Source organism: Ovis aries, chromosome 11, assembly GCF_016772045.2.
Source record: "Ovis aries strain OAR_USU_Benz2616 breed Rambouillet chromosome 11, ARS-UI_Ramb_v3.0, whole genome shotgun sequence".
NCBI lineage: Eukaryota > Metazoa > Chordata > Mammalia > Artiodactyla > Bovidae > Ovis > Ovis aries.
In genome coordinates, this window is record NC_056064.1 from 52,131,398 (window position 1) to 52,139,800 (window position 8,403).

At 48.3% G+C, this 8,403-nt stretch overlaps 1 long non-coding RNA gene across 1 annotated transcript in view; it reads left to right on the forward strand.

Moving 5' to 3' along the window:
• Nucleotides 1-8,403, forward strand: part of LOC114116953 (uncharacterized) — a 121,123-nt gene that overhangs the window by 22,795 nt on the left and 89,925 nt on the right. The gene's annotated exons all lie outside the window — the stretch shown is intronic.

Sequence of the window (8,403 nt, forward strand, 5' to 3'; positions counted from 1 at the left end):
AGTCCTAACCCTCAGTACCGCTGAACGTGAGCTTTAATGGAAAAAGGGTGTTTGCACATGTGATTAAGGATCTGGCGAGGAGAGGAGGTCATCCTGGATGACCCGAGTGGGCCCGAAGTCCGATGACAAGTGTCCTTATAAGAGACAAAAGAGGAGAGACGCGGACGGAAGGGAAGGTCATGTGATGATGGAGGCAGAGACTGGAGTGAGTGGTCACAAGCCAAAAATTGCTGGCAGCAGGAGCCGGAAAAGGCAAAGGAGCCATCTGCCCCAGAGACTTCAGAGGCAGCCCTGCCGACACCTGGATGTCAGACGTTTGGCCTCTAGAATTGTGAGAGAATAAATGGGGGTTGTTTGAAGCCATCCAGTTTGCTATGCTTTGTTACAGCCACCATGGAAAACCCAGGTAGCTGGATTGTCTCTGTGGATGAAAGGAAGCTTACTGGTCAGTAACTTCAAGATATATTTGAAGGACTTCCCTGGTAGTCCAGTGGCTAAGACTCCATAGTCCAATGCAGGGGGCCTAGGTTTGATCCCTAGTCAGGAACTAGATCTCATTGTTGCAACTAAGAGTTCGAATGCTGCAACTAAAACTAATCGGAAGCTGCTGTGTAACACAGGGAACCCAGCAGGTGCTCTGTGATGACCTAGAGGGGTGGAATGGGAGCGGGGAGAGAGGCTAAAGAGGGAAAGGAAATATATATACGAAGATTGAAGATCCCGCATGCCGCACCTAAGACCCAGAGCAGCCAAATCAATAAAGTAATTAATTAATTTAAGAAGATTCAGTTGAAGATACAAAATACAGAAATGTTTTTGGCTTCACACTGGCCTTTGTGGTCAGAATAGCAGGAGAGCCAGGGTCTGGTTGGTCTATGTAACTTGCACTCCCTAAAGTGCCAAAACCACAGAGAACCCCATTTTAAAAAGAAGAAATTGGGCATGTAGATGTGATGATTTGCCCAGGGTCTCATATATAACTAGTGGCAAAGCTCAAGGCAGAGCAAAACCAAAGAAAAAGTGAAAGGTGGGCGATGACTGATGCTTCTCATCCAGGCGAGTGGTGGCAGGACCCTCGCTTTGTGTTTTATCTTGAAAAGCAAGTATTAGGCCAAAATATTAAAAGCATCCCTCTGCTGTTAGAATTTGTGGCTCCTTAGAAAGGATGAACATCCTTCCCTGTGCTTGTTTACCAGTGCTTAAAATTTCCTTGCAGAATTTATTTACCCATGTTTCATAGGAGAAAAACAAACCTCTTTTGAAAATGATGTAAACAGAAAACGTCAGTTGTCTAATAAAGTCTGAAGAGTAGTTGTAGTAAGAAATGAATGACCAGAGCCTTTCCCAGACAGATCCTCCCATAGGGGAGGATGGAGGGATAAGCGTACTGGAAAGACGTGGCGTCCTTCCTATTGCCTGGGCTGGATGTTTATAAATTATGTGCTGCTGCCCCTGACCTGTTTCTTTAGCTGAAGTTTCCATGTAAAACATTGGATTTCCAGAGGGGTTTTCTCTGTGGTGTGGTTTGTTCAAAAAGGTTGGCTCTTGTATTTGTTCTCTAGAATGACTTTCTCCCCAGGAACTGCCGATGAAAAGAACCACTTCCCCAATTAATTCCAGATGTGGAATACATCAACCTGCATCTTTTCAAAATATGCACAAGCTTTAAAAAAACTCAGTTAACTTTTGTTGTTGTTGTTGCGCTGGATCTTTGTTGCTGCACACCAGCTTTCTCTAGCTGCGGCGAGTGGGGGCTACTCTTTGCCGCGGCTTCTCATTCTGGTGGCTTCTCTTGTCGAGCACAGGCTCTAGGCACACAGGCTTCGGTAGTTGCAGCACGTGGGCTCTAAAGCGCGGAGTTCCCTGCATTGGCAGGCAGATTCTTATCCACTGTACCTCCAGGGAAGACCAAGCTGCATTTTTTTATTAAGACGGTGGGAGTATTTAAGTTGTACTTTGTTTAAAAAAATAAAAGCAATCTGATGATGGCTTGAATCTGATGATTGAAAAATGTCGTTTTCCATGTTGAACCACCAGGCATCAGTTCACCTGGGGGGATTTGGCTGACACCCTACAGCTGGAACCCAGAACAGCAGGAATTCCCAGGGGCCCCTTGGAGCATCCTTATGCACTGTCCTTGAGCTTCTTTCACAGAGGAACCAGAGCTCCAGCCAGGTTCCGGTGAGGGCTGGGTAGACTTCTTCAGAGTGGGGACACCCCAAGCTGTTCTTCCTGGCTCCCCCGTGGGTGCCTACAGCAGCACTTATTAGCCAAGCAGGACACTGGGACAGTGGGAAGCCAGCTAAGCAAACTGGATCCTCTGTTTTGACTTCATGGCCTGAAATATGAACAATGTGCAGGCTCCGTGCTTTTTTTCTTTTTTGGTGGAGCCCCAGAATCATTTTGTTTCCCAAAATACGTATAACATAAAACATTTAACTACCTTAAGTGTATAAATCAGTGACATTTAATGCATTCATAGTGTTGTATATCCATCACCACTGTTTAGTCCCAAAACATTTTCATCACCCCAAGAGGGAACTTGCACTCATAACAGTCACCCTCCCCATTTCTCCTTCCCCTCAGTCCCTGGCAACCACAAACTCCTTTCTGTCTCCAAGGGTGTGCCTCTTCTGGACGTTTCATATAAATGGAATCAGGTAGCACGTGGCCTTTGGTGTCTGCTTCTTTTACTTAGCATGTTTCCAAGGCTCACCTGTGTCGCCACGCGTGTCAGAGCCTCACTCCTTCGTGTGGCTCAATACTATTTCACTGTAAAGCTACATCGAATTTCATTTATGTTCTTCTGTTGATGGATATGTGAGCTGTTTCCACCTTTTGAAGACTGTCAAGAATGCTGCTCTGAACATTTGTGTACAAGTGTTTGTTCGAACATTTGTTTTCAATTCTTTGGGTGTATATACCCAGGAGTGGAATTGCTTTGGTAATTCTGTATTTAACTTCTTGAAGACCCAGTAAACTTCCACAGTGGCTGCACCATTTTGCATTCCTACCAGCAATATATGAGGGTTCCAACTTTTCCACATCCTTACTAACATTTCTTATTTTCTTTCTTTCTTTCTTTTTTTTAAATTACAGTCATCCTACGGGGAGAAGTGGTGTCTCGGTGTGGTTTTGATTTGAATTCTATGATGTTGGTGATGTTGAGTGTCTCTCCTTGTGCTCCCCAGTCATTTGCTGAGTCTCCCTTGCACTTTACCAACGCTGTGCAACAGCAGACAAATCTGTCCAGAAGGGAGTTGAACAGGGTGAATGGCCTTTAAGCTACTTTGTCCACATAACTCCTGACAGAACTTGGAAAAGTTGTGCCCCTGTGGTACCTTTTTATTAGGTTGATATCTGTTCTTCATCATGAGGTTTGTTAAGGTTGCAAAGGGTGTGATTTCCTGGGTATTGTCAATTTTGACTCAAAAATAAAACGGTTCCTCACTCTAGAGAAGCAGAACCTGACATTTTGTCTTGTTTCCAAGATCATTGAGCAAGTCATGATCCTCTGCCAAAAACAAACCAACCCAGAAAGCAACTTCGCACCTTAAGGTAAAAATCATAGTATCCAAATGATCACATCTTGCCTATTTCTTGTGAACCTCGACTCTATTTGATAACAAGATTTTCAGCCCTGACCTTTGCTCTTCCTGTCATGTGTCCTGACATTTAGAATTAGCAATATCACATGAGAAAGCAGTTGTTGGCCCACTCAGGACATGTAAATTTGGTGACCTTGGTTTTCTTGTGATTTTTTCCCCCTTTTCAATACTTGATGGCTCTTTGGATTTGGTGAGCCGGTACTTCTGAAGTCTGCCTTTTCTTTACTCTTTGCAAGAAAACTTTCTTTTTCTAAATGCATCTGCCGCTGGATTCCTTGGGCGATTCTTTTAAATATATCAAATGAAATGTAATTTAGGTAGCAGTGTGGCATCATGATACCAAAGATGTGGGCAAATTCTCCTTGATTCTTTTCCCCTCCACTTTTCACTTCTTCCACTGAATTTTATTTTAATAAAAGCATTTTTTATGTTTGACAGTAACTCAAGCATAGGTCTCTGCAACAAAAACTTGTCCATAATTTAAATTTAAAATAATTTATTTCCTGTGACTCTAAGACTCTCAGTATTAAAAATTACTCTGGGTTGAGTGATTTATACAATTAATTGACTCCTCAAACCAACCAAAATATATTAAAATTGTGGTATATATTTATGATGTACATACAAAAATTAGTTGCTGAACTGCATCTCTTAATGAGATGAACGGGGCTGTATGTTTTCAAATGGTTCATGTGTTGTTGGATGAATATTATTTATTATCTCAGACGTGGTTCAGAATCAATTCCATCCCTGTTTTTCATTTTTATTGGTCTAGACCATGAGAAAACTTGTTCATATAAAATTTATACATGGTAATGGGATAGTTTTGGTTTTGAACTTCTTGGAGATTTAAGCCAAAAGTCACAGTGATTTATCATCAAAAACATAACAAAACAAAAATGACCGCATTAAATTCTCCTCCTGATGTTAAAGACTCCCGGCCTTAGCGACTTGCTGTCTTGGCAGGGGGGTTACGCGAGTGGCCTGGGTCTCTCTCCTGCGGGGAGATTCACCACCTTCCTTCTCCTCTTGCCTTGTGGGATGTAAGGGAGGACAACCTCCGGAGGTGTGATGGGGGTGAGGAGGCGGCGTCCCGGTACAGGTGGTGGTGGGGTGCCCCCAGGCTCAGCCTCTGGCAAGCTCGCGCCCCGGGGCGGCCAGACCCAGACAGCCTCAGACCCGCCCGCGGCGGTTTGGCCATTAGGAGATGCCAGGGCCAGGGCGCTCCAGGCGGGATAAAGAGTAGGGGGGGTCCGGGGTCGCCGCGCAGACCGTCCCACCTGGGGTGCGCGACCCAGGGTGCTGCTCTGCCCCTGAAGTGATCCTTCAAGGTCGAACTGCAGAGAGAGTCAAGGAACCCTCTGCCCACCGATCACAAAGGGGAGGGGCGCACCAGCTTGCTGCGCGTGCGCGGGCAAGGGTGCTCCCCGGCCGCGGGCTGTACGTGTGGACCGCGGGGGTAGGGGGCGCCTGTTCGGAGCGCGTATCCTCTGATGTCCGGGTCCCGAGCGAGTGTGGGATGTGTGTGTGTGTGTGTGTGTGTGTGCGCGCGCGCGCGCGTGTGTGTATGTTGTACGTGTATTTATGCGTATGTGGCTGGGATGTGGAGTAAGATGGTGTTTTGTATGAGGTGCATGCAGTGTGCTCAACACGTATGGAGTGCGTCTGCGTGTGTGTGGCGTGTTTTGTGTGTATGTGGGGTGTGTGTAGAGGGTGGGATATGTTACATGCGACGTGCGGGTGAGGTGAGTGTGGAGCGTCGCAGTTGCTTGTGATAGTGTACAGCGAGCATTCGCAGCGCTCCGGGTTCGCTTCCCATCTGGTTTGGGCTGCGCTCCCGGCTTGAGGCTCAGCGGACCTCTGCCTGCCGCGCGCAGGACCACCAGCTCGGGCTGGACCGAGTGCGGCAGGTAACCATGGAAACAGATGCTCCCGCGGCGGAGGTGGGCGGGTGGTGGGTGGGGGAGGCATCTGATGAGGCGCCCAGGCTGGGTACTGGACACGCCGCCTCCCCGGTTGCCTGGGGGACCCGGGGTCCTCACTTGGGCCCTCGGCAGGCCTGGGGCGGGGCCCGAAGGATTCCTGCTGTCTCACCTCCCAGCAAGGAAGCCCTTGCTGCTTCCAGGTGTGAAGGCGCAGCAAGTCTTTGGCGCCTCGGATCCTGCTCAGAGGAGACGAACCCCCGCCTTCTAAAGGTGGCCGGGAGCCTCACAAGCAGTTATCGGGTTTTATGACCCGCAGGTGCTCTTGTTGGGTCCCAGGACAAATGAAAAACCTGGGAAGGGCTGAAGGGAGGCCCGGTGTTTGGCACAGGCTTCTCTTCAGTGGAGAGGGGAGCAGCTCACAGGTTCTGGAAAGCAGACTTCACTCCCATCCAGTAGAGCCTTTGTGGGAAAAGACTGGCCAGGCCTACTAGCCTTGATATACCTGTACTCCCCTCCCACCTCTGTTCAGAGCCAGCCGGTGGGCGATGCCACCTCAGTTCTTATCCTGTGTAATGGGAGGAGGTTGGTCTAGATCACTTTTCTTTCATTCATTCATAACCTTTATCTAGTGCAAAGATGCTCAAGTGTAGCGCCAGGGCCAGCAGCATCAGAATCACCTGGAAACTAGTGAGAAATGTAAATTCTCAGGCGCTTCCAGACCTACCAATGTGAGAAGCACTGATCCCGGTGACCCTTGTGCTAAACCCGGGGCTACATGAGCCCTCCCGTCATGGGATTCTAAAACAAACCTAGCGGGAAAAGTTCTAGCTCTTTTTTCTGAACATCCTGTGTTTTGCTTGGGATCCATCTAAAACTAGATGAAGCATAAATACTTCTTGGCCACATCCCCAAGGCTGGTCTGAGGAGTGCGGCTACTTCAGAGAAGGAGGAGTAGAAGTTGGAATAACAGGAGGTTCGGAATTTCAACTTCAGAAGCTGCTTGAGAAAGACTTCAAGGGGTGTTGAGGAGCCCAAGAGCGCCGCCTCCTGGTGACAGAGTGCAGGACTGACTCTAAAGAATGGGGCTTCTTGACAAAGGGGGCTTTCAGTGTCCCAATCATACACCCAGCCAGGCATGAACTACCCGGTCATTACTCGGGAACGTTTCATCCATTACTGCCAGCAGCTGGACTGGCCAAATTCAACAAAGGCTCTGAGAAAACAGGAAGTTGTGCGTGGCTGATATGTAAGCGAGTCCCCAGTCATGCCCACGTGGCTCGAGAATGCAGTGCATGGCTTTGTTTCAGCTGGGGTTTTCTCCAGACCTTTTTAGTCAGGCTAATAGTAAAATGAACTTTGTACAGAGAGCTGCAACATTAGTTTTCCGTGGAGTCCTGAACTCCTCTGGATAGGTACTGAGAAAGGTGCAGGGCATGGTGGAAATCCAATGTACTTTTATGGAGGGGTCGGGGGGCAGTCTTTGGACACTGGCCTTGGGGAGGCTGAGTGCTGCCCTCCAGAAGCGTCCTGGGCTGGCCACCCTGTGGGAAGGGAGGGGAGGCGGGAGGGGCGTGGGCAACCAGCGTGGTTATCCTGACTCTGGAAAACCTCCTTTATTATTTTTGTTTTGTTGTGTCTACCAGTCAACATTTTTCTTTAAATCAACTCACTCTTTTTCACGTAAGTTACTTTTAAAAGGAAAAAACTTAGAAAATAACAGACACAAATGGAAAATCAGTAGCATTCACCCAAGCTGAAGGTGATCATAAAGGCAAATAACAGGGTTGTTAACACTCCACCCTGACACGCTTGCCCACCAGAGTTCTGAGCCTGGGTCTTCTCTCTGTGCTACAGAGGGAGGTGTTTAAGATTTATTATCAGCAAGCAGAAACTTTCTGTTAGAGAAACAAGAAGGTTTGGAGATGAAAAGGGAGGTAGTGTGACTTTCTCACTCTGTGATACCCTGTCTCTTTATATAACTCCTAAAACGTAACACGTGGGCCTTCTGTGGGCCAATCCCTGTTTTAAAGAGTTTGCAAATACTAATTTCATCATTGAGACCACCTCATTAGACAGGTGCTGCTATTGGTTCTGATTTTATGGATGAGGAAACTGAGGCCCAGAGGTGAGAATCTGTCCAGGGCTGCAGAATGTTGAGTTAGTGAGTGTCAGAGTTCAGGAGCTGTTTGAACCCGTCATCTGCTCAGGGTGGTGTTCCCCACCCCCCAGCCCACCCCCAGCTGCACAGATGGGAATCAGCCCACTGCTCACAGCCTGTCTCAGCTCCCATGTTCCTAATGCAAGAAGTTTATTCGGTGTTAGTCAACTGCCGGGACTTTTTTGGGGTGCTCTGGGGATGACAGACATCTGTGGTAGCAGAATACTTAATGTGGGCTAGAGCAGATTATTTTTCTCTCTTTTCTCTCTCTTTCCCTTTTCTGTTTGAAAAAGCCGATCGAGAGTGATTCTTAGAATATCTGTTGGCTCGTCCCTAGAAAGTAGGCTAGCCTGACCATGGTCGTTGTGGGCTATTGGTGAGAGGTTGGGTGTCTCTTGGAGATGGGGGTCATGGCAGTTACTCTGGCATCTCTGAGCGCTCACTGCTCCGTGCACAGGGATGCGAAGGGATGCCCCACCCACCGGTTCCCTCCAGCCTGATTTGGGCCTGTCCAGATTCGGAAGCTGGTGTGGGCAGTCAGGAGGGCCTGGGTTATCCCAGTAGGGTTGCACATGGTGGGGGTGGGGCAGTCCTTCCAGGACAACTATGGGATGCAGGGCCAGGGAGCCGCAGGGCCTTTCCGGTCAGGCAGGACTCCAGCCCCAGGCTGGCGGTTAGGCAGCTGTGGAGGGCAGGTTGGGATGGATCCTGC